Source organism: Rhinolophus sinicus, linkage group LG09 (genome assembly GCF_036562045.2).
Source record: "Rhinolophus sinicus isolate RSC01 linkage group LG09, ASM3656204v1, whole genome shotgun sequence".
Classification (NCBI taxonomy): domain Eukaryota; kingdom Metazoa; phylum Chordata; class Mammalia; order Chiroptera; family Rhinolophidae; genus Rhinolophus; species Rhinolophus sinicus.
In genome coordinates, this window is record NC_133758.1 from 105,827,739 (window position 1) to 105,853,542 (window position 25,804).

At 53.8% G+C, this 25,804-nt stretch overlaps 1 protein-coding gene across 6 annotated transcripts in view; it reads left to right on the forward strand.

Annotated features, from left to right (window-relative positions):
* Window positions 1-861: 861 nt before the first annotated feature.
* ADCYAP1R1 (ADCYAP receptor type I) overlaps window positions 862-25,804 on the forward strand; it is a 73,141-nt gene continuing 48,198 nt past the window's right edge. For 3 of the 6 annotated variants that reach the window (XM_019726203.2, XM_019726205.2, XM_019726206.2), the window contains exon 1: window positions 17,671-18,073. The gene's annotated coding sequence lies outside the window, so the exon portion shown is untranslated. The other 3 variants (XM_074340962.1, XM_019726202.2, XM_019726201.2) reach the window with 3 other exon arrangements.

Below are 25,804 nucleotides of genomic sequence, written 5' to 3' on the forward strand. Positions count from 1 at the left end.
GGGCAGGGAGTAGCCATGTCAAGCGGCCCCAGTTAAGGTGAGAGGAAGGCCGGGGGTTCTGGGAAGGGTGACCCAGGCAGCTCATTTCATGTGGTAGCAAGTCCTTCTTACATCTGTCTGTGATCCTAACTGCGTCAAAGTGAGCCTGAAGTTCTCTGTAGCTGAGCAGAGCAGAGCCCCTCATACAATCCTTCTATGGTCGAAGACAGGGAATGCTTCTTGCCCCCACCCTCAGCCTCTCATAAACCCACCAGCCCTGTCTTCCCCAAGCTACTCCTTCTTTCTTCACCCAGGGGAGAAATTTCTCCTCCTTGCAGCAGTCACAAGTTCAGCGCAGGGCACTGACAGAATCTGGAGTTCAGGACACACAGGGAAGGATGGGCAGAGACTCCGATCTAAGCTTCTGTCGTCCTGTCTCTGGCTTTAGAAGCTTCCAGCTGGCCCCCAGCCCTAACTCCCTGTCTCTCTCAACTGATTTGAAAAGTCTCTGTCTCCAGGTGTCTGTTGTCAAGAGCACTTGTTTCTGGCTTGGCAACTTGCTCCCTGCTACCTGGCCCCTGACCACAGCCTGACCTGGCTTCTGTGCTCAGTCGGCCCTCTCTTGGCTGTTTTGCTTTGCTCCCACCCCACTGCCCTCTGCCCCTAACCGACGCCTGGTTTGGCTCGCCCACCTTTTCTCAGAGCCTTCATTTCAGCGTACCAGCCAATCGCTAATCTCCATCAGCAGCTTCTCTTCAACCACACTGCCCACAGAACCAAGCGCTTTGTCGATGAAAAAGCCCTTTGGGGGCAAACACAGGAAATTAAAGACTCTGAGCGCAGTAAGAAAAAATCCATTTTTTCCCCCCACGGATTTCTGCAAACGGATTGCTTCAGCTTCTGCTGAGTGGCTGGTTCTGCTGATCTTCGCTCACAGCCTGGGGGGCTGGCCCGTGGGGGTGCTGTGAGCCAGGAGGGCCTCTGTCTGAGATGCCGCTGTCCACAGTCCATGCCTTCAGGCCTGTGAGGCTGCCACCGTGTCACCACACCAGATGTCCTTGGCAGGAGGGAGCCTGCAGGCCACTGTCAGGAGCTAACAGCCAGAGTGGGTCTGTGGACTGGCCAGCTAAGGAAGAGCGTCCCCTGCTGCTGGAGAAGCCGGAAGGCTGGCAGAGCTTTGTGACTGAGAGTAATGTGTGAAGGGAGCAGCCTCCTGCAAGGACAAGAGGAAACCACTGCCACACCTTCTAGAGCTAGCAGGTTAGTGCTTGTCTCAGTGACCTCACTGCTCAGTCTGCAAAATTAGGGGCGTTGGATCGATGGGTATAACGTATGCAACAAACGTTAGTAGAGCTCCATGTGTCAGAACTTTCAGGAGCCTGAACTGAGACTACCCAGGGCTCCCAATCACCCAGGCAGCTGACTCCCCTCACCCTCCGAGGGTGGCCAGCGCCCAGACCAGGCTCAGCCTGCAGCCCAGCAGACATGATTGCTGACCCAGATCTTTGGAAGCCCCCATGCTCTCAGGGGGGCCTCAGGGACACTGGGCTTAGGCGGGCATCTTCTTTGAGAACCCCGAGATGCCATCAGCTAAAGGCATTTCAAATTGTGGCCGGGCCGCGCACACTGGGCCACTGAGAAGGCAGCCAGGTGCCGGGGAAAGGAAGGCAGGAAACGCCCTAGAAGGGGGTGGCAGAGTAGAAGGCAACGTGGCCTCACTTGGGGACCCCATCTTATCATCTGGTGGGGAGGGAGTCAGAAAGAGGAGGACTAAAAGGAGGGGGCAGGAAGAGCAGGGCTTTGGGGTAGGCTGCTTGGAGGGCCCTGCCAGCGTGCTTCATTGGGGTATTGTGGACTGAGGTGGCCGCCGACCCTGGAAAAAACCTCCAACTCAGAGTTCTGGGAAGTAGCCACAGGCCAGGCATTGGAAGAGCAACTCCCATGGGACAGAATGAGCCATGCTGGACCCAGGGGGAGTGGCAACAGTCAAAGATGGGGGCTGGAGAACTTGTTGGCATCAGGGTAGGAGCTCCACATCCAATTAGCTAAGTTGGCCAGGTTTCTACTGCCAGCCAGGGGACACGTGTGCTCCAGGAGGCCATCCGTTCATCTACCCATCCATCTGAGAAATGTTTTCTGGTAGCCCTTCCTTTCCCCTCCCTCCTCACCCCCATCCCCACTGACCTCTTGCCCAACGGGCTCTTCCTCCACCCACAGGCTGTGGGCTGTCCCTTGTGTCAGGCCATTCTTCCTGGTCCTGTGTGGGATCTTTCGCATCTGCTCCTGGATCCCAGGTGGAGTAACTGACTTCTCACCTTGTAGAAGGTCACTGGAACCAGGAGCTGGTTCACAAAGCCCTCTCCCTCGCCAGCCTACAAGTTTGCCAGGAACCTCACTGTGACAAAGAACTGACAGTCCTCAGACTTTATATCTGTGCCGCACTGAAGGTTTACGTGACTAAACTTAATGGAAGAAAGGGAACCAATATGCACGGATCGCCTACTGTCGGTCAGGCCTCTTCCATGTTAGCTCACAACCATCTGAATTGGGTAGAATCCTGGTAAGAGCAAAGGCAGCTAATATTTATGGTTGTCGACTGCTGTGTTCTAGGCTTTGTGCTGAGGAATTTGTAGATGAAGAAACAGACTCAGAAAGGACAGCACTTTGTAACTTGCCGGGTGTCATCACATAGAGTGTGGCAGTGCCGACATGCGACCTGGTCTGGCTGACCCTTTGCCCCCTCCCACCTTGGCCTCCCAGAACAGACATTGGCCATGTGCTGAGGGGACCCAGCTGAGGGATGACAATGTTTGTGGTCAAGGAAATGCTGGGGCTGGAGCGACCTTCTGGTAGACCGTCCTGTACCCTCCATTCCCACTGACCTCTGCCCTCATACGCTGTGGGCGCCTCCGGACCCAAATGCCATGGGCTTTTTCCATTTTGGGTTCCACTCATGTCAGGCATGTTGCTCTAATGGCACCCCAAGAGGAGCAGGGATTTCTAGGGCCCCCTCATCTCTGCCTCCCTCCCACCGGACCTGGAGAACAGCAGAGGGGTGGGGGCAGAGAAAAAGCACTGCCCACATTCTTATCATTTCATTAATGAATGCTTTGGTGCTCACCAGACACATGCTGTCTTGGTAGGGTTGGAGCTAGCTATCATCCTTTACAGAGGAGCAAGCTGAAGCCTAGAACAACAAAATGGCTGGAAAGAAAGGAAGTGGTAGATCCCCGAGGGCTCACACGTGTGTGCCCTCACAGTGCAGCCTGGCCTGGCACTTGCAGAGGGCAACTGGCTGCAGTGACAGCCTCCTGGAGTTGTCCTGGGCAGGGGGCCTTCCCAGGAGGGCAGGTGGAGCCCCACTCCTAGCAGCCTCTGGCCAGGTCAGCTGTGAAGGCCAGAGCAGCTTGCTGAGTGTCACACAGGCAGTCCCAGGAGGGAGGGAGGGAACCAGTTTTGTCATTCCAAAGCCCTGTTTTGTCTGAGAGGACTACTCTGCGTCCAGTTTGGCTCGCCACATTGCTTATGAGGACTGTGCTGGGATTGGCTGGGCGGTTGCTACTTCTTATTGGTTCTTTCTCATTTCCCAGCGGGGGCCAGTAGGCGTGAGAGGGACTGCAATTGATGGGACCCGAAGATCAATTCTTTTCTCACTCTATACTCCTTCCCTCGGCCATTGTCCACTCCCGTGGTTTCAATTACTACCATCCACACCTGTGGTGCTCACCCCTGGATGCACGTCAGAATCACTGGGAGAGCTATAAAAAACGCTGATGCCAGGCCCCGTACCAGCCCTCGTGGGTCAGAATCTCTGGAGTTGGGCGCAGGTATCAGAATTTTTAAGATGCTCTTGTGCAGTCAGGCTTGGGAACCGATTCGTCCTCTGATCACACTTTCTTCCACCTGATCTCTCTTCTAAGCTCCCCACCTGCTCCCTGACACTGCTTCTTGTTTCCCCTTAGGGTGCCTCAAACTCAACTTGCCCAAGTCACGTTCACCATCTGTGCAACCCCCACCTCACTCCACCTTGAGGGCTGCTTCTCCCCCAGGGCTCCCTGTCTTAGGGAGCTTGACCACCGCCATCCAGTGACTGGATGAGGGCATCCCTACCTCTCTGGTCCATATTCGTCATGTCTAACCCTTCACTCTATCAAGAGTTGATTCAGCAGCTATAACAGACAGATCCAAAGTAACAGGGAGACAAAAATAGAAGTTTGCCACTTTCTCACGTGAAAGTCTAGGTAGGCAATTCAGGGCTGATATGGTGGCTCCATCATCCCGGGGTGGGGGCGGCGGGGGGCAGGCTCCTTCTCAATTGTGTGCCTTTGCTCTCCTTCCCAAGCAGCTTCCTTCTCTTCGTCTGAGATGGTTGCTCTAGTTCCCACCTTCACTTCCCCGTTGCAGGCACTTCCCTTGCAGGGAAGGGGCAGAGATGTCATGCCCCTCCCTGCTGTGGCAGGTGCTAGATGTCGTTCACATCACATCTGCTCATGTCCTCTTGACGTGAATTTAGTCACAGGCTCACGCCTGGCTGCAAGGGCAGCTGGGAAGTGTAGTCCTATTGATTCTTCTCCTCAGATGGGCTCCAGGTCGCCCCCTTCTCTCTACCTCTTCCACGGTCCCGTCGTCCAGACCTCATCTCCTGCCTCCTCTCCTGCAACAGCCTCCTCCTTCGTCTCCTCACATCCTCAGCCTGGTTGTCTTTTTCTTTGGATCCTGGATGATATGATTTAAGTGCAAATGAGACCTGGTCATCTCTTCAGCAGCTTTCCACTGCTCTTAGGTTACAGCCCCAGGGCTTGATGGGCCCCAAAGTTCCTCACCATCCGACCTGGCCCAAATCTCAGTCTCTGTCCCTTTCTGTCTGTTCTCCAGCCACACTGGTCTGAGTCCAGTGGGTTGAGTCCAGGTGGTTCCATTTCTATCCATGGTCTCTACTCTTGTCGCTTTGTCTGCTGCTGTATGCCCCACCCCCATCCTCACCCATACCACTGCCAGCCCCCACTCACTTGTCCTTCAGATCTAAGACAAATAGACTGTCTCTCTGGGAAACTCTCCTGACCCACTGGATGAGATCAGGTCCCTTGCTGCATAGACTTATGGTACCCCGTCCTCTTATTTCACTGTCACAAGTTGGATTATGTTATTTGTGAGATCACTGCTTAGCTTCTGCGTGCCTCATCTGACTGCAAGCTCCAGGAGGGCAGAGACCATGGCAGCCCCAGTGCCTGGCCCACAGGAGGTCCTCACAAAATCTCGGTTGCCCAGGTGAATCGTGAGGGATGGAGACGTGTGAAGAGTGATTCCCAGTTTTCTGGTTCACCACGCTGATGAATGGTACCATTTGTGGAGATGGGGCACTGGGAGAGGGCTGCAGATGAAAGCAGAATCCCGTGTTCTGTGTTGGAAATGCTGGGCTGGGTAGATGGATCTGGAGCTCTGGGGGAGATGTTCTACTCGAAGCAACTGACATTGGATTCTCCATCTGACCCATGTTATCATGGGTCAAGGCCACCAGAATGGCAGCCCATGGGGAGGAACAACTGGCGATGTGTCCAACTTTAGAGGGGAGGGATTGGGAAGGAAGTACCAGAAGGACTCCCTACTCCAGTTCTCCTTCCTGAGTTCTATTCTTGGAAGAGCTCCTGCAGAGCCATTTAGACAATCGGGAAAGCTGAGGTTCTGAGTAGCAAGTGCTATGAGCATGGGCAGGCTGCAATCTGTGCTCGCCCGTCTGCGTGGCTGTGCACACTTCACGCCAAGCTCCACACCCACGAGCAGTCTCGTTCAGCAAACACATATGGACTGTCTGCTGAATACCAGGCCCCGCGGGGGGCAGTGATGATGGTGGTGGCTGCAGAGCAGTGCAGCTACTGTTCATAGAGAACTCACTCATACCAGCATCATCCTCGGCACTGTATTTTTAAACACATTTAATCTTGACGACAACCCTATATGCCATTGTCCTTCACATTTTACAGCTGGGGAAACTGAGACAACAAAAATTGAAAAACAAAATCACAGCTACTGAGTGACAAAAAGAAGAAAGACGATAGCCCTTTTGCTGAAGAGACCTCCAAGGTGTGGCATTCTCTCCTGGTAACATTGAGGTTAGCTACTGTCACTCCATTGGATAGATGGGGAACCGGAGGTCCATAAAGGGGTTTCTGGTGAATACACTTCTTAGCTGCTCTGATTCTCCCCACCTTTCTCTTGCCCTTCCCCTTTCCTACCCATTATGACTAATCCAGCTTCCCTTGGAAGAGAGAAAACTAATTTTAAGAAGACAGGAAGCTGATGAGCTGGCTACATTTCAGCCAAAGCTGATGGGTAACCACTCCCAAGATGAACTTTCAGCAACCTGAAAGAGCTGGGCAGGTTAAAAGGTCTTTTGCAGAACTTGACCCTGTGAGATGAATAGTATCATCCATCAGTCACAAGTGACGCTGAGAGTGACTTGCTAGGATGCTGGGGCTGGTGAGTTGTGAATGGGAGAGAGTCTTAAACTCCGGTCGCCAGCTTTCTGGTCTAGAACAGTCTGACATCCACTGCCTTCTCTTCTGTCTGCATCATTTCCGCTGCCAGGGGTTCAGGTTAGTTCCCGCTTAGGTCTTTCACTTCCCTGGTGGTGTATTTTCCTCTTCCCTTTCCCCACCAGGTTCTTTAGAACTCTGCTTTTGCTAAATTTCAACCGTTGCATGGATGCATCAGCAAATTCATGCTAAAGGGTTAATGACTGGTAATGGTTCTCAATATAGTCCGGGGGGGGGGGGTTACATATTTTTAAATTGAGTAATAACAATAACAAAAACTCCTCTTATGGGTCCTGCTCTTGGAGTTTTCAAAAACATCTATTTCCACTGTCTTAGTTCAACTCAGTCCTTCCTCATGTCTCCTCAGCACTATAGGTTTCTAACTGATCTCCTTGCCTCCAACATAGGCTCTGTCCTGCTGGCCAAATGATTCTGTTTAACATCCCGTGCTTTAAACCCTCTCCTGGCTGTGTGTCTTCCATGAATCAACCTAATCTCTTGGTATAGTTCTTCCTACACCTCATGCTGGGACGTGTCTCTGTGTAGTCAGCTGTCAGTCTCTGTGTCGCCCAGCTTCAGGGAGAATTGCCAAGCTCTCCTTCAAGCTCCTCTCACCTGATGGAGGTGATGGAAAGCATCTTTTCCTACCTGCCTTCCCTTGGGAGTGCCCCCAAATGTATCCTGACTAGTTTCTCTCTTATAACCTGAAGTTGGTTGGGGGATGATATTGGATGAACAGTTTAGAGGCCATCCCTTTGCAAGTCCTACACGGACAATCTCTTCAAATAGTTCTCAAGAGGGTAGAGAATGGGCAGTGCTGCAAATGCTTAGCAGTGTTTTTAATGCCACAAAGATTGGGCAATGTCTCTGGCATTTAGAATTGGACTAAGGATGCTAAATGGTTTGTATTGCAAAGGTGAGCCTGGCAATAAAGAGGAAATATCCTAACCCAAATGCCCTCCTTGAGAAATAAGTGTGGGGCTATGTGGCAGAAATATTGGTTAGAAGCAGTGCTGTGACCCAGATGGAAGGCAGGTCTCTCCCCATCAGACAGGAGCTCTCTGTACTGCATGTTCCCACTTCTCACCAAAAGAAAATGAATCACCGTGGAGAGATTTGGGTGAGGCACTGAAGCAGGAAGATTGGTGAGGGAGGAGAGGGTCTTTCTCTGTGACCCTCACATCCTGTGGTCATATGGGCACGTGAGGCTGGCCACACTGCCCCTTTGTAGTGTAGCCAGCAGAGCACCCAGAATATCAACTATGGTTTCCCCCTTCACTGTCTAGTGATTGTAGCTCTGAAAGGTCTGTGGGTCTGTCTGTCCTTTCTAGACAGGACTCCCTTGGCCTTCCGAGGAGTGAGCGGTGTGTGTGTCAGGCGTGTTAAGGGCCTAAGGGGAAGCCTCCAATTCTGCTGTGCAGCCATGTTGGTGGGAAGAAGGCAGCTGTCCCTCTACCTTGGAGATGCTAAAAAAAGAATCAGAGAGCACACAAAGACTCAGAAATATTGGTTATTGGGATCGTTACAGAGTTCCTCCTCAAAGTAAGGAAAAGCAATGACCTAGTCCAAGACACCAAAACCAGCCAAGGCAAAGCCAAGACAGTGGGGGGCAGCAACAGAAAGGAGGAAAGGAGTGAAGCTGAGGGAGGAGAAGAAAAGTTGGGAGACCGCATGGGGTATGTGGCTGCTGCCAGGCTCAGGGCTGTTCATCAGCGTCATCCTCTCCGTTTGTCAGAATCATCACGGGCCCTCCCACAGCTATCCCCACCTTCAGCACCACCAGAACCACCTCCACAGTCACTCACTCAACTCTCACCACCGGCAGCATCTCCACCTCCCAGCAGTGTCTTGACTCTGGGTCAAGTTAACCCCTGGTCCACTGACCTCCTTCCAGATTCTCTTTCTATCTTGGAAAGAGCTCACGGTAGAGCAGAGCCACTTCTGGACAGAAGACCCCTTACCAATGAGACGCAGGGTCAGCTTGCTCTGGACTTTGAGAGGGAGTTCAGCCCAGTCTTTGGAGCTGTGCATTTCCTAAAGCCAGCGTGTCTCAGGGGCTCTATTTTACCATTTTAAGGAATCCTACTGGCCTTTTGGGTTCTTTGGGGTGAGCCCTACTTTCAGAGATGGATGGGTCATGAAGCATCATTTGGAGCAATCTGTAGCTGGGATCAGGGCTTGGTTTTGGGTTAGGGAGATAGGTTAGAAGTCAGTCTGTGGCCAGGACAATGTCTTTCTCTGAGACTGGGATTAAAGGCTAATTTGAAACAAGGTCAGAGTTCAGTGTCCAGCCTGGGTCAAAGCCCTGGCTGGGGTTGAAGTAGTGTCAGGTGTCCATTAATTGAACTTCCATTTTATATCCAAAATTTCTTGCAAAGTACCACTAATTTTACCCTGGGTCAGCCCATTTTCTTGAGGGATTCCTACACCCTCCAGCCCCCTTGCTACCAACCTCCTTTTAGCACTTCATGCCCTGGGGGCTCAAGACACAACCACACTCCTGCTCTGGGGTATGGACTTCAGAATAAGATGGATGACCTTCTGAAATCAAAGCCCTCTGTAGCTTGAGCCTGCAACTGGAGGAGAGGACACTGCCAGGCTTGGTGCCCAGCCAGCCCTGGCAGCTGGGTGGCTAGCTATAATGGGATTAGGGCTGGCCATGCCCGCCCCCCTGCCTGTCACCCAAACCCCTCCCTTCCTACCTCCCCCTGTGTTCTCATTAGCATGCAGGCCTCTGCTCTACCTACCCAGCCAGCCTCATTGTCTAGGCCAGACCCGGTGCCTAGCAACCCTCACTGGGAGCCCTTTCCCACCGCTGTCCTGGCCCCCAGCCCTGCCCCTCTGCTCGTGTTGTTATTGCCGCAAAGAAGCCAGTGAAGTGGAGCCAGCTGGTCTCATGAGATTCTCCCAATGACCCGCTTCCAAGAGTGTCTTCTGAAATTCGGACCCCTTTCCAAGATTCCTAGGTCCTATCAGTAATTCTCAGATGACATTAGGAGATTCCAGAGTTCCCTTCTGGAATTCTCCAACTTCTGGAGTCTATTCTAGGAATCCATGAATTTTAGAATTCCTGGGTTTTATGACACGGGTCTCAGACCATTTAATTGTATTCTAGAATTTGGTTATCGTGTGACGAAGGGGTCTGTGGTTCCAGAAATGAAGTCTGTGGTCACAAACAGGGGTGACGGAAGTGAGAAGTTGATGAGGGCACAGAAGCGGCATGTTTATTTCCTTTAAATTAGAACTTCTGAAAGATTCAGAGAGAAGTGAAACTGCCTTCTGGGAAGAGGGATGGTAGGATATACTGACTGATTCAACAAACACTGTCCAACCCCTCTGGGTGCTGGAAATAGAGCAATGAGCAAAGAAAGACCCTGCCCTCAAGCAGCTTCCATTCTCTTAGGGGAGACAAATACGAAACAAATAGACAAATTATATGCCGCATGTCAGATAGCGATGGATGCTGTAAAGAGAAAGAGTGAACAAAGGAATAAGTCTGTCCTTACTCCTATTGTTTGTATTTACTCATATTGAACTCTGTGCTAAACACTGTTCTAAGGCTTTACACATATTAACTGATTTAAATTGTATAATATAAAAAATAAGATGCTATTGTGTAGTCCCTCTTTATAGATGAGGGGACTGAGGCACAGAAGGTTAAATAACTTGTCCTGGGGCAGAGCCAGGATTTGAACCCGACAGTCTGGCTCCAAAATCTATCCTTGACCACTGTGCTGTAATGTGGGGGAAGGGGGTGGGGAGTGATGGAGTGAGGGGACTGTCACCCAGGATGGGCAGGGGCATTCGAGCACAGGCTTACAGAAGGTGAGGGGGTGCTACCTATGCATATTTGGGGAAGGACATTGCCTCCCAGGATGAGCCAGATGCCAGGGAGGTCCTGTGGTCTCTCGGCTCTGAGGCTTCCTCTGGGGAGTGGGTGGGAGGGGCCAGCTCACAGAGATGCTCCCCTCTGTGATCATAAAAGAGCCCTTTGCCCATTGCCGGCCAGTCTCCTGTGTCCCCTCCTTCCTAGTCATGTGGACGGCTCCCCTCACTCCTTTGCAGAGAAGTGTCCGCAGAACACAAAGGAAAGAACTAAAAGAGACAATCCCCATGTGACAGGACTAATCAGGCTGGCTAATTATGAGTAATTAGAGACACCCCCCCACTTGTCAGGCCCAGTGTGAAACAGAGTGATGACTTAATCCCCCCGGGAAGGAAGGGGGAGCGGTGGACAGAGGCACAAGGGAAGATGGCCGAGCCTCCTTGACCATCCTGCACTCCTAGCCTCCTGTGGCGGCTCCCAGTCTGTCCTACCTGCAGACAGAGGCAACACAGTGTGGAAAAGGGAGCCTCAGGGGCATGGGACCAGGCTGAGTCCTGGCACTGTGCTTGTGCTTGTAGTACCTTCAGGCAAGTTACTTCACCTCCCTGAAACTTGGTCTCTTCATCTATACACCTGGGATCATCGTAATCCCTACTTTATACAGCTTTGTGATGATTCGAGAAGCTAGTGAGCTAACCCAATGTGGTTCCTGGCATGTAGTCAGCGCTCAATAAATGGCAGTTACCATGGTTTTCAACTTCAGTTGTCTGTTGCCTTGGATGACCTCAAACAGTTCTTTCCTTTCTCCAGCCTTGGTTTTCTCACCTGTACAATGGAAGTAGGAGCTGGTGACTGACTTATTTAAGGAATCAGTATTTCTTGAGCTGCCTACCACGCACTGGGGATGGAATACGACGGTCACAGGCTCTGACTTCAATGGCTTGTCCCCACCCCATCCCTCATCTTCCAGTCTCTAGGTGACAGGGATTGCGAGACAGAATTGTAAGTCCCATAATTCTTGCTCCGTGGTGTACAAGCCATACAAGCCCCTCCTCTTGAATGTAGACAGGACCTATAAATATAATGAGATTTGACTTCCCTGGGAGGCTAGTTAGGTGGCAAAGGGGCAGGGGTTTTGTAGATGCTGTTAAAGTCCCTAATGAGTTGACTTTAAATTTGTCGAATTTAAACTTTGCCTGAGAGGGTGTGAGCTAATCAGATGAGCCCTTTAAATGAGGGTCTAGCCATCAAAGGCAGAGAGACAGCAGTCTCTCTGCTGTTGGCCTGGAAGGAATAAATGGCCATATGGTGGAAAGCTGAGGGTCGTGGCCCAGAGCCATGAGCAGCGGACTCTGCAGCTCCATTGGGAGAAGACCCTGAGCCTCCCAGGAGACCCCAGGCCTCGCTGACACTTTGATTGCAGTCTTGTGACACACTGAGCAAGGGACCCCCGCCTATCCTCCTGCTCCAAGGAAACAGATAATCAGTGTGTGTTGTTTCAAGCTGCGAGGTTTGTGGTAACTTGTTACACAGCAATTGAAACTGATACACAAATCCTGCCCCTGAGCGTGTGCAAGGACTCGGGCGAGCCCTGTCCCACTGGCTTCAGTTATCTTTCCTGCCCCTGCTCGGGGCCTAGAGGAGCCCCGTCCACACCCAGTGCCCCCAGTGAATTCCTTGCCGACAATGATCCCATCAGCTGGTGGCAGAGGATTGTTTCATCAGCTGCCACCTGCTCCCAAAGTTGGTCGTCAAAGAACGTTCTATTTGCCCTACTTCTAATATAATTATTAGCATCGTTTGCATATCACCAAGTCAGGGCTCAGCCTGTCACAGGCCCCCCATTATCCTGAGATGCTTTGTTGGAAATGGCTGTATCCGTGTGCCTCGTGCTTGCTGCCTCCTCCCACATGAATTATCTGTAATTTCCACACCTCCGTGCTGGCTGGGGCCCTGTGTTAAAGCCTGCACTCAGGGCTGAGCACACTGCTGTCTTCAAGGCTTCCAAGACAGGCTCTGAGGAAACCAGAGCAGCAGAATGAGGCCTGGGCCTGACTGTGGGACCTGCCAGGGGGAGGGCAGGGCAGGCAGAGGGGGTGCAGGCACCCACCCCTATAGGAGCTGGAGCCGGACGGAGGGCAGTGAACAAGCCCTGAGCGATCAGAGGGCATGTGCAGTGTGGTTCTTGAACACACACAAAGTGGCCTGTTTGTAGGATGCCCAAGAGGGGTCATTTCTATAGCAGAACACCACACACCATGGTTGTCCAGAGTGTGCCAAAGATGGAGGAGGAGAGGCGGGGAGAGAAAAGACAAGAAAGCCCTATGGATGAAGAGTTGGGAATGACAATGGAAACAGTGCATTCTCCTTTGACCAGGGACCACTGCAGGGTATCCCGCTCCCTGCAGAGTAAATGACTGAGACCCTGGGGAGGGGACTATGCAAGGCGGATGGGAAGTGTTACTGTCTGATGAGGCTTGCCTAACAGTCCTGAAGCTTTGCCTCTACAGAGAGGCCCATTGCCTCCATGCAATTCTGCAGGAGAGAAAAATATCTCTGTCTTGATAGAGAAGACGTACTTTCATACTGAAGAGCTGTGGATGGCGCTTGTGTGTGCACATGTGCATGTGCGTGCTTGGACCCGGGCCTTCGTATTGGATGGAAATGCACGTGTGTATGTGTGCAGAGTACACTCACGTGCAACAATAAGTGTGCCTATCTGGACATGAGGCTGCATTTGAGGATTGTTGTACGTGGGTAAGGAGACTAAGGACATTTGGCTCTTCTCAGGTACTTCTCACTTTTACTCCAGGTGTTAAGAGATGACTCCTTTTGCCACCCCATTCCCAATATACCTATGCTTTCCAGCTCCCTGGAAGTGTGTCTTCCCTTCTAAGAGTTATCATGTTTCAGAGCATAGGACTGAAAGTGCAGAGACCTGGTATGTGGCTTCAGCTCTGTCACAGTTAGCCTGGTCACTGGGAGCCAATCATTTCTGTTCTCTGAGCCTCATTTGCTTCATCTGTGAAATGGGGTGATAAGTAGTCAAGTGGGCACTTAGAATTTAGGGTTCCAAATCCCTGGTCCCTTGATCCCCTACTCTGGTCAGTCCTCCCCTTGCTCATCCTTACCCGTTGTCGTGTCCTGTGGGGCAGGGGAGAAGGACGCCGGACTCCTCAGGTCCTTGCTCCCCAGCAGTTCTGAAGATGGCTGTCCCTTCCGCGTGTACTCCAGGCTTCTGGTGAGGCAGCTGCAAGGATTTCTAGATCTTCTGGAACACAGCTTGACACCACGGATCCAGGCAGCCTGACATTCACTGCCTCGGTTTCTCAGAGAATCCCCAGGGTCCGGAGGCCCAGTGTCCGTGGGCTTCTAGATGGCACGGGTTCATTGGATGAGGGTGCTGCCCCCTGGATGACAGGACTGAGGATCAGAGCACATCTGACCTGCGGTACCTGCTTCTGAAGTGGGTGCTCTCCCAGGGGAGCCCAGGCTCTGTCACCTGGAGTGTCCCTGTAACCTGTGGATCTGTGGGAGAGGGGACTGATATGGTGCGATGCGTGTGGCTCACACAGCTTTAGGGACTCAGCATTCCCAAGCCTCCTACTGCTGCCCTGCTGTGTTTCCAGGCCTTCTGGGGGCACTCCCTCAGGCACCTCTCTGGTGGTCTGACTCCAGCACAGAGGCAGGAGGTGATCAGAGGGCCTCCTGAATCAAACTTTGGCCAGAGCTGCACAATCGAGGCCTCTGCTTCCCACTGGCTCAGGTGAGAAGTGACCCAGGATCAGCATTTTGCTCCTTCACAGAAAGAAACATTTATTCTATAGCCTGGCACTCAAGGCCCATGACATTTCCCAGATGTGAATTCAATGGACTAATACACGTAAGGCAGTTACTCCCCATCCTTTTTATGTCCTGGAGAAGCTAGATACAAACATTAGTATAGCTCCTGGGGAAAATGAAACAGGCTGCTTCTGGATGCCCAGGGGGCTGAGGGACAGTGTCCCAGAGCTCCTCCCACGGGTTCTAGACGTTGGAGCCTGTCACAAGCAAAGCATTTAGCAAAGCATTTAGCAGAGGGCCTACAGTAGTGATTCTGAACCTTGGCTGCACATGTCAATCCCCTGGGGAGCTTTAAAAAACTTTTGCTCAGGCCTCACCACAGACCAAGTGTCTAATAATCTTGGGTGGGGAGGTCTGGGTGTGAGCATGTTTTTTAAGCTCTCCAGGGGTTCTGTAGCACCAGAGGCTTGAGATGCACTGGCCCAAGACAAGCGGAGTGTCCAGTAACTGTCAGCTAATTCTGATAAGAACCCCTAGGTGTCCTGCAACATGCTGTTCTCCTTGCCTGAGCAGCGTAAGGGCTGTGTGGGGTGCAGGACTGACAGAGAGCACTGTTGCTCAGGAGAGATGAATGCTGGGTAGGGCGGCCTGGCATCCATCTCCCTCAGCCACGTCTTGGAAAATTGAATTAAAATCCATATTTTTTAGCTGCTGCCCGCCTGGCTGGCTGGCTTGTGGACAGGAGCCGAAGCACTGGGCACCTTAGGAAAGGGAAAAGCTGTTGAGGAGACTCCCAGTCCCCCTTTAGGGGACAGAAGGCGATGAAAGGGGTCTTCTGGGAGAAGACCATTCCAAGGGTTGTCCTTCGGCCTCTAGTCTGCGTGCAGCCGGGCAAGTAGGGTGAGAATGGGTGGGCTGGTTTGGACGAAGAGGGAGGTTCTGCCCCTGTCCCTGGGGACGCCCAGTCTGGGGCATCTTTGTTCAAGGTGAACAACAATTGATTGGTGGGACCACAGCCACATGTCTGATCAGGCAGAGAATAGCCCAGGACACAAAAACCCAGCCTGAGCCTCCAGCTTGGTGAGGGCAGCCGACCAGGTAGCACAATGCTAAGCTGGGCACCAGGACTCGGGCATCAGTCCCCAGTCTGATAAACAAGTGACCCGTATGTCCTTGCCCTAGTCTTGTGACCGTTCTGGACTCGCATTTCATTCACAGAGGAGGCGACTAGACAAACCCTTAGATCCCAGCTCTGACGTTCATTCCCATGCCTCCCCCAGGCCATTGCTAGAGGTGCAGCTCACGTCAGATCCCTCTGCCAGGACTGCTAGCCCACATAGCACCTTGTGGAGATCAGAGAGGTTCCCCCTCCAGACTAACTAGGAAAAGGGCTCCCTTTGGGTAGACTCTGCATGCCTGGCAGTGGGCAGAGCTGGAGCTGGATTTCTAACCCCACTCGCCCCTTGGCCAAGTCCCTTTGAGTGGGGCACAAATTGCACAGTGGTACCTGGAGCCCTGACTGTCCCCTGGCTGTGGCCAGCTGGAGGCCCACTCTCTGGCCAGGGGCCTCAAAACAATGGGAGCAGAGCATGGCTGGGATCCTCCCCTGGCCGGCTGCTGCCCAGGCAGAGAGGAAGGTGTGTCCAAGTTGTGCACCAGGCCAGCCTGCTCACTGCCCACAGCATGATACACATCTGGGGCAGAGAACAGGGGCTCCAGAACCCAGAGCGGGACCTGGAGAACTCGGAGTATGGAAAAGGAAGTAAACCTGGAACTGAATCTAAAACCTCAGAGCCCAGGGGACCTCCTGTAGCGGCTGGATCATAGGCATTTCCAGGGTAAGCTGGCCTGCCCCCCTTCCTTACACTCCTGGGCCGCCAATGTCCCTCACTCCCTGCTTCCCTCCTGACTCTGAGGCGAGGCTCCTGACAGCTTTTCCTTCCCTCTAATGACATTTCACAGTTTACAGAGCACTTTCACACACAGCATCTCATTTGATCTTCACAACTTCCCTGTTGGAGGCAGATGAAGGAAGCAGGCCCCCAAGGGTTAGGGCAACAAGCTAGGAGGGGGTGTAGCTGGGTCCCCAGGGAAGTCCTGTCTGTCTGTCTGACTCTAGAACGACACCTGTTCAGAGGGGTCTCACTCTTTTATGATAGAGGATTGCTGTTCTTCTCTTCCAGGAAGCTTTCCTGGATTGAAAGGCATGTGAGACATGCAGACTCACAGTGTGGTATCCCTGTGGGGCCAGGGCTCACTGTTCAGTAACAAGAAACTATCAACTCGCTGTGTGGACCTCGGAAAGTCCTCATTTCTTTCTGGGGCCTCAGATACGTCTTTAAGTTTCCATTATGGCCTCCTGCTCTGTCTTGCAGTTCTCTTCTCCTCAGTTGGACTGCAATCCCCAAGGAGAGGCTCAAGTCTCTTTCTCGTCCCTCCTCTTCCTTGAGGCTTCCTCAACTAGGTGGCCACACCCAAGATTTGGACCCACAGCGGAGGCTGGACAATAACCAAGGTGAGCCAGGAAGGGCAGAGCCTGGCTGGAGAACAGTGGATGTGGAGGCACCTCTTGGGATGCCGATGGCATAGAGGTGACCAGGGACAGGTGGCTGCTGTAGGATGGCCGGGGGGGTGGGGGGTGCACAGAGGGCACGTGCTTTGCCTGGGAGTGGGTGCTCAGACTTGAGTCCACCATGGACTGGGTCCGTGACCTTGACCTGTCAGACCCCTGTCGTGAAGCCTCAGTTAATTCATCTGTACTAGGAGGGGGTTCAGCAGGATGACAATGCCAGTCGCAATAGTCATGTATGCATCAGTGAAGAAATAAAACTAGTGAAACGCTGTCGTGGGGTGTTTGCAGCATTTTTACTTAATGCTGCTGTCTGTCAAGACAGGTGGAGAAGCTGAGGCTGGGAGAGCTCAAGCCATCTGTGGGGTCCGGAGCCCAGAAAGTCTGACTCTGGAGCAGTGTCATTTTAAGTTGCTGTAGGCTCCCTTGGATGCCCGCCACCCCATTTCTGGGCATAGAGGTGTTCTCCGGGAGATCACATTTGAAGACATCCAGGCAGGCACCCCAAAGCTGGCTGAGCTTCCCCGGCCAGGACTTTGGGGGCAAAGAAACCCCAAAGAGAGTGTAGGACGTGCCCGGTAAGGAAGGCTTTGCGGAGCAGGAGAAACAGTCTCTGACAAACAGAGACAGAATCGTGAGGATGTGGGAAGGAGAAAGAACAGGGCTTTCACGCTCTGGGTATCTTGGGGAGGGTCGAAAGGAGAACGTTGAGCCCCGGGGAAGGCCCGACTGGGAGCCCCGGAAGCCAGGAGACAGAGGTGGGGAGGGGTGGTCGCCTCGGCAGACTTGCTTCCCAGGTCCGCGCTGCAGTTTCTGCTCGTGTCTGCCTCCAGGCAAGGCGAAAGCAGCGGGCGGGTCGGCTCCCCTCTACCGACGCCCCCGGCCTAACTCCTCCCCCGGGCGCTCATTGGCCTGCACCCCACCCCCCAGCCTGTGAAGTGCAGGGTGTTGCGGGTGAGTTGGGGGTGGTGGAGGTGGTGGTCTGTCGCCTCCCTCCAGCCCCAGGCCTGGCCTCTTCGCAGAGGCGGCGCCGCCTCTCCGCAGGGCAGACCCGGCTGGGCGGGCGCTGGACTGGGGGAGGGCGAGGGCAGGCGGGGGACGCCGCGCGCGCTCGGCCCCGGGCGTGACTGACAGCCGTGGCTCTAGGCGAGCGCGGATCTTGCGTGCGCACACTCACACGCCGCGGTGCAGGGACCCACGGCCACCAACTGCCGGCGGACAAACGGACGCAGAGACCCGGGCTCGGTGCGCGCTCCTGGGCACACGCGCTCTTCATCCACCCGCGGCGAGGGGCGCAGAGTCGCCACCGCGCGCCATCCCCGCCGAGTCTGCTCGGGCCGACCTGCAGCCCCAAGCCCCGCGACGAGGCCCCTCCGGGAGCAGGTAAGGGCCACCCCGCAGCCCCTGTCCCTCCCCGCCAGGTCTGTCCTCTCCAGACTCCAGAACCTTTGCTCCTTGGGGACTGCAGACCCTCTCCTCCAGCTCGGCGATGTCCACAAGCCGCGCCATCCACCGAGGAAGAGCGGGCCAGGGCAGCCCCGGGCCATCCTCCGAATCCGAAATGAAGCCCCCTCCCACAGCTGCTCCCTTTCTGTGCGACAGTCTGACATCCTTCCCCACCAAATGTCTGGGGCGATCGACCCCTGCAGCCCTTAGGGGGTGGGGTCGGCCTACCTACGTCGCACCCCTTCTGGTGCCGGAAGGGAGGACCAGGGGCTGGGAAGGTGCTACGGCCGGGGGAGACCCATAGCGATGATCCATAGGGACCTGTCTCCCTACTCCTAAGGCAGATGGATGCGCCTACGCGAATTGGGAAGGTGACGCTGGAGGGTCCCTGGGGGCTGGATACCGCAGTATTCAGGGTGTCTGAGGGGTGAGCAAGCCTTGTGCTCCGTAGGGTGTGGGGTAGGGGCGGCGTACAATGCCCCCCTATGGTGACACATTTGGGATTGTTCCAAGGAGCAGCGTCTCTCAATTTCCCCCGCAGCATGGAAGGGCTGGGGTCGGGATGGCTTTGGTAGTCCTGAGAGGAAGCGCCCTCCTGGGGCTTGTGGGAGAAGGCACCTGCTTGTGAGACTGAGGTGGGCTCTCCGGAGACCCCTGCCAGGTGCCTTAAAGGCACAGGTTCCTGCGGCAGCTGATGGAGGGGGCCACTTCCTGGCGGGACTTTGGCAGCTTAGGGAGTCAGAAGGAGCCAGGGCGCCAGTGGTTGGAGCTAGACACTCAGGAGAGAGCTGGGCCAGAAGCTGATTGTATTTCACACGGAGCTGGAGAGTGGGCTTGCACCTTTGGAAGGATCTCAGGCACCCTTTAGAAGATGCTGGGGGAGGGTGATAGAGTCCTGATAATTCTCCAGACCATTTCTGTGCTTTCAGTGCGAGTGTGTCAGTTCCCCTTCCTTAACTTCCCCAGCCTCACAGTGTCCCACAAGGCCACCCCTTCTAAAAATACCCCACAAAAACAAAACAAAATAAACTGACAAGCATTGGCTTTGGCTGTGGGCAGCCCTGTGTGGGGTAGAGCTGGGGAAGGGAGGGGGCTACACACAGTTGATGGAGGGCAACTTGCCTTGGAACTGTTGGGCAGAGGCAGACAAGCATCCTGAAGGTCAGGATGGGCTTTGGAAGAGGATGAAAAACTATTTTTCAGACTTGAGGTGGTGGGTAGCAGTAGCATCTAGATTTTCCCAGGAAGCCCCAATCTGAGTTTGGTGCTGGATGCAGGTGGGGTTGGGTTGGCAGAGCCCACAGTTCCAAGCTGAATCTGGGGCTGCTCTCCATTGACCTTGGGGAGGGCAAGCAGAGGCGCCAGTCTGGACAAAAGCCGAAATGTGAACGTACAAATTAGAGACAGAACACACTGGGCAGGCCCTGGGCCAGATCTTCTAACCAATCCATCAACAAGTGTGTGTAGGGTGACCAGGGAGGCTGCTGGTCCCTTCCCTCCCCCTCCATGGTCAGTTCATTCATGGTTCTGTGTCTGGGACAAGACCTGAGAGTCTGTTTGCCCCCGTGCACGAGGGCAGGTGCTCTGAGGAGCCTGTAGAAGAACCTTTTCCTGCACTCTAAGGACTAATCAGGCTAAAGGTTCTGTTTTGTGTAAGGTTCAAGCTGGCAGGGGGTTGATTGCAGAAAGCTTCAGAACCCTCTCTGCCATCCTCCTACTTTGGGACACTCCCTGAATTTATGTTGAATAAACAAACATACAAACTGGGTGTTTACAGATCAGTATATGCAACCAAGAGGCTCAGAAAGATAGGCGCTAAGGCCGCAAGGTGGCTTTCTTCCTGGGGACGTGGTCTCGGGCTGAGCGTCCCAGGTTTCTGGCCTCTCAGGGAGGAAGGTTTCATTGTCCAAGGACTGGCACTGGTGAAGTAGAAGACACTTTGTGCTGTCTTCCGGAGGGTAGAACCAAAGGCAGAGCATGAGCTCAGCTCAGTGCCATGAAGGCCTTCCTTCTCTGAAAGCCACTCAGCATGGAGCTGACACCTGGGTAATGGTTTCTTGTCACAGAGGGATGGGAGCAGAGGTCCCATGCCCCAGACTTTGGCTGTGTGAAGGGCTTTCTTGCCGGGAGGGCTAGAGGCCCTGGAAGCCTCGGCCACCTCTGAACAGAGAAATCAGAGTCCAGGGTCTGAATGACTGGGCCTAGTGGTCCAGCTGCCTGGCAACACCCAGGCTGGCAACTCCTCAGCTGCGATGTGTTTGTGCTGAGCTCTGGATGCCGTCAGAGGCACACGGTGACAGCCACCCCCACAGTGACACACAAAGAGGGAGTGACACACAGCTGGGGAGGCATGTAGGCTTCCCATGACACCTGCCAGAGAACTGTGGTAAAACATGCAACCGCCGAAAGACAAACGGACATTGGGACACACATCCTTATACAGATCTGGACATACCTGGGGACTCCGAAGTTTGCCCGAGGAAGGTCACAGGAGTCCTTATGAATGAAAGTCCAGATGTGTGTGGAATTGAGTGAAAAGTGCATGTACTGCATGAGCCTAGAATGAGGGTTGGCAACGTTTCTGTAAAGGACCAGATCGTTGATATTTTAGGCTTTGCCAGCCACACATTGTCGCAGCTACTCAATTCTGCTGTTGTAGCGTAAAAGCAACCACGGACGATACGGAAACGAACAGGCCTGGTATGTGCTGATACGCTTTATTTACGGACACTGGTATTTGAATTTCATATAATTTTCATGCGTCATGAAATATGAGTCTTTTAATTTTGTTCTGACCATTTAAAAATGTCAAAACCGTTCTTGGCACACTGGCTGCACGAAAATAGGTGACAGGCTGGGTCTGCTCAGCCAGAAGGGTTTGCCAAGACTTGGGCTGTAAGGGGAGAGTAGAAAAGTGGTTGAAGAGGTGGTAGAAAGGAGGGCCTGAGAGCTGAGAGCCCGAGCTGCTCTAGGGGGGCTTCAGATGCTGCCCTCCACTCTGCCTGGCACTCAGAGTGCCCCGCTGTTTAATGGGTCAGTGCCAAGAGAGGCTCCCCTACTGGACTCAGCAGCCCACCCCACACAGGCCCGCATTGTGTCCATCTGATAAACCTCCCATTCTAAGTCGACACCTGGAGACCACACTCATGACGGAACATAAAATGACATCACATCACTTGAGCGTACCACATAGGTCTCTAGCCCCCTTTCCCATTCACCCTCTCTGTCCAGGGCTGTACGCACCTCCACCAGGAGGGTTTCTATGGGGAAAACTGGACATGCCCCTTGTTTTCAGACGAGACGTGAAACTCACAATGAGCAGGGTGAAACCTGAAGCAGCCCTGGCAGGATTGAGGGACTCTCTGTGGCTGGTGGTTTGCAGAGGAGGTTGGGGTCAGTGGAGACAGGTGCAGCCAAAGTGGGCTTCCTGGAGGTGGTAGTAGGAGGTCGGCTTGTTCTTGAGAAGCACCTAGACACTCATCCCAGCTCCATGCATTGCATTAATTGTCCTCACCTTTCCCCTCTGACAAATGGGCACAGCCGAGGGTTGACTGAGATAAAGATTATATAGCTCCTTTGTAGGCACCTCCGAGTGTCCCAGGTTCTGATAAGGCTGTGCGGTAAGCCAGGTCCTGCCTTTGGTTTCTTCCTATCCCTCCTGTCCCCTCCTCCCATTTCCTTCCTGCCTTTTCCTGGAGGACCAGGGACACTTTCCTCTCCCATTTTCCCAAGTCTCTGGATTCTGTCCCTGTCTTGGCATGCCAGGTGCTCTTCCCCACCCAGGTCCCATCCGGATCCTGAATCCAGAAAATGGCCTCAGTTTGCATTTCTGCCTGCACTTGAACCTTCCACTGAGACCCCCAGCTTTTCTGAGGATTAGTCTCTAAACAGGAAGCTTAACACTTTACTCCCCTGCTTCACACTCTCCCACGCTCCCAGTTCTGCCCCATGGAAGCCCCAGCAGTGTCCTGGCATCTGCAGCCAGCCCTCCACTTTCTTGTGCAGCCCCACCTCCTGATAGCTTGCTGTGACCCTCCACACCTCTAAGTCACCTTTCCAAACCCATCCAGCAGGCACTGTTAGTGTTTTCTGGTCCCCCACCATGTGTCCTGCCTGTGCCAGGAGCTGGATGCTTCAGAGCTGGCCCTCCCCTCCAGGGGCTGCCACCCATTCAGAAGAGACTGCTGATTACCAAGGGTCAGGCAGATGGAGGGGTGCCCTCAGGCCACCTTTCCCTGAGCCACACTCCCTGCCGTAAACATCCCTAAACATCCACGAACAAGTGTCTGCTCCTAGCTTCCTGTCCCCCTGCCTCTGCCCTCTCCTTCCACAATTCCCACCGCCTTCTATCCTTTCTCTTCCTGCCTTACTCTCTCCCCCTTCTTTTATCTTCCGCTTCCTCCTTTCCTCTCTTCTCCCCTCTTCCTCTTGCCTGGCCCAGGGAGCTCTCCCTGGCAGATAACTCCCTGGCCTCCTGCAGGACAGGAGATGTGCCTGGATGATCCAGTGTGGAAGGGCTTTGCCGCTTGAGCTTGGGAGGGTCTCCTGGTATTCTGGGGCCTCCAGCCCTCGCCAGTGAAATGGGTCACAGTACTAAGTGTGCACGGGTGTGTTCTACTCAGCCCTTCCCTGCCCTGAGTCCGGATTCACCACGTGTAACACGCCGGGCTTGAGTGAGATCATGGCGCCTTCCAGGGACCTGGCTTCTGTCACTGGGGTACAGAGGACACCAGTATCCATGCTCTGAAAGGGGAAGGTTTGAACACCAAACACTCTGCGATTGTCAGGATGCCCCCACCCCGGTGTTGGGCCCTGCCTTTTTTCAGCACTGACTTTATTGAGCAGGGAAGAGGTTTTGGAGATGTCCTTTGCCTTCCCAGAGGCAAGTGCAATTCCCTCCCTTTTAGGGGTGGACTGGGGTTGGAGGGCAGAGTTGCATCTCTCAGCCTTCACTCCCTGGCTCCCTGCACTGGGAGGGAGAGGAGAAATGGCGGGTGGCGGTGCTCAGGTTTTATCAATACAGGGAGCATGGGGAGAGCAAGGGAGGCCAGTGATGCACTCCTCCTGGGTTGTCGTCTGTCTGTGTCCAGGCTGGGCACTGCTCGGTGATGGGGAGGGATGCTGAGCAGCAGGAAGAGTCCACTAGGAGATGGCTCAGACGGCTTCAGCCCCATGAGGGCAGGAGAGGGACCCAGGGCTGTGTGGCTCAATGGAAAGGGAGGGTGAGGCGCTGACGCTCCACTGTCAGGGCTTCCCTGAAGCACAGGATGGCCTGGTGGTACATGGAGGAAAGACATCAGAGCTTCTCCCCAGGGGGCCTGGATCAGCTGCTGGAGAGGGGTGAGCGCCCCATCCCAGGATCTGAGCCATCCTCAGCCGGGGAGCTGCAGAAAGGGTCCTGCAGGGTGGGGGGCAGTGGGGAATGTTTGGAGGGTCCCTGGATCCCCTCCCACTCCATGCGGAAAGTCGGGAGCCCGGTGAGTCACCACTGGATCCTGTGTGCTGACTGATGACGCCGGCTTCCTGTGTGCCTGGCGCAGTGGTTCATCGGAGCAGGAGGCTGCACTTGTCAGTTCCTGCTCCCGCTCGGTCCCTGGGCTGATGGGGCTGAGGAGGGCAAGCCCTCCTGGGTCAGGAAGGGGGAGCAGACTCCACTGCAGTCTAGGTGTCTGTCACACATCCATTCCTGCCAGGCAGGGGGTCCAGGACTCTCCACGGTGTGACCTTGGGAGGTGTCACCCCGCTATAGCCTCAGTTTCCCCACAGCTAACTCAGTACTACAGGGCTTTTCAAGTCCATTTCGGGTCTGAAATGCTGTGTTATAATTTACTCTTCCTAAGGAGAGTACTTCAGATATAGAAATATGGGCAGGGGGTAGCAGAAGGAAGGCCTGACCAGTCCCCAAGGGTATGAGAGGGATCACTAATGGGGTCCCAGTGGGTTCTGAGCTGATCTTCCTTTCACTAAGAACAGAGGATGGCAGGAGCCTATGGAGCCGGGCGGCTTGGGTTCACTTCCCAGCTCTACCACATATTTGCTGTGTGATGTTGGGGAAGTTGCTTAGTCTCTCTGTGCCTCAATCACCTCAGCTATAGAATGAGGATAATGCTTGGAACTAGTTCATAGGTTTGGGCAGGTGAAATGAGTTAATGCATATTTATTGCTTGGAAGAGTGCCTGACACATACTGTTTAATAAATGTTAGTCATTAGCAGAGAAATGTGCAGCAGGCCTGCCGTTCGCATTTTGAATGGGACACAAGGCTATGGGAATAGAGGTGACAGCAAGGTGGTGCAAAAACCTGAACACAAGTGGTAAGATTATACTAGTAGTTAGCACATGTACATCCCTCACTGGGAGCCAGGCTGTATGATGTCCTCTATAGTTTACTTATATAAATTTGTTGATGTGTCACAATAATGTCTGAGAGATAGATATTACTATTCCCATTTTACAGATAAGCAATTTGAAGCACAGAGGAGCTCAGTGGTTTGCTTGAGGCCCCTAGGCTAACAGCTCTAGCAAAATGGTCACAAGTGCACCACGATAAATGTCAAAAGATAGAGTTTAATTGTCCTCGGATCAGTTGCAAAAGCCGTTTGCCCTGCAGAGCCTGGATCCGAGACAGCCTGGGAATGTTGGTGACCGGGTTATCCTGAGCCACGTGGGTGGCTGGGCTAAAAGTGCCCAGGGTCCATCCTTAGGGAGGGGAGCATCTAACGCCAGGTGGCCAGACCCTGTCCTGTGAGACTGTCACTGGCAGCTTGGGGGTCCAGAAGAGGGAGGCAGGCAGGACCAGGAGGAGGGCAGCAGCTGACAGGGCAGTGGGGGGCAGACCCAGCGGCGCATCCCCGGGGGCAGAGGACCCATGCCTGTGGCCCAGAGCAGTACCAGATTTGGAGCAGGTGGCCTAAGACTGTAAACTCGGAGTGCTGTCCAGGAAGGGTGCCAGGAGGGCCTCAGGAGATCACCACCCTGTAGGGCAGGAGGTGATCCCTGAGGTCCCCAGTTCAGGTAGGAGAGTGGGAAGGCCAGGGCCTGGGGGCTCCCAGATTCTAACTCGCTGGTGTGTCTGTGTCAAGTTGGGCAGGGGTGGACTGTAGGGCGGGGAGAGTGAACAAGTGAGGACAGCAGTGGGCAAAGAGAAGATATCTTAAAAGTTCTCATCACAAGAAAAAAAAAATTGTACCTATGAGTGGTGATGGGTGTTAACCAGACTCACTGTGGTGTTCATTTTGCATATATACAAATATTGAACCATTATGTTGTGTGCTTGACAGTAATATGCTGTTGTATATCCATGATATCTCACAATAAAGGGAGGGCAACCATGGGAATCTAGAATTCTGGGTCTAGCTTCATGGGGGGCTGGTGTTGAGAGCAACCCAACGCCTCCACCCTGCCCCTGGGCTGGGACCACACCTCTCTTCTGGCTTACCACAGTGCTAAGCAGCTTGGTGACAAAGCAGAGAGCTGGGGCCTGGCTGGGCAGGGGCCGCTGCTCCAGCACGGTGTCAATCCAGTGCAGCTGTGGCGGCAGAGCTGTCCTTCCAGCGAGCAGGGGTGAACATCCTCCTGTGAGCGTGTGTGCGCACGCGTGCACGTGTGCCTGCACGTATGTCTGTGTGAGCACCTGCGCCTGCATCCGATGCCTAAAGGACCGAATCGC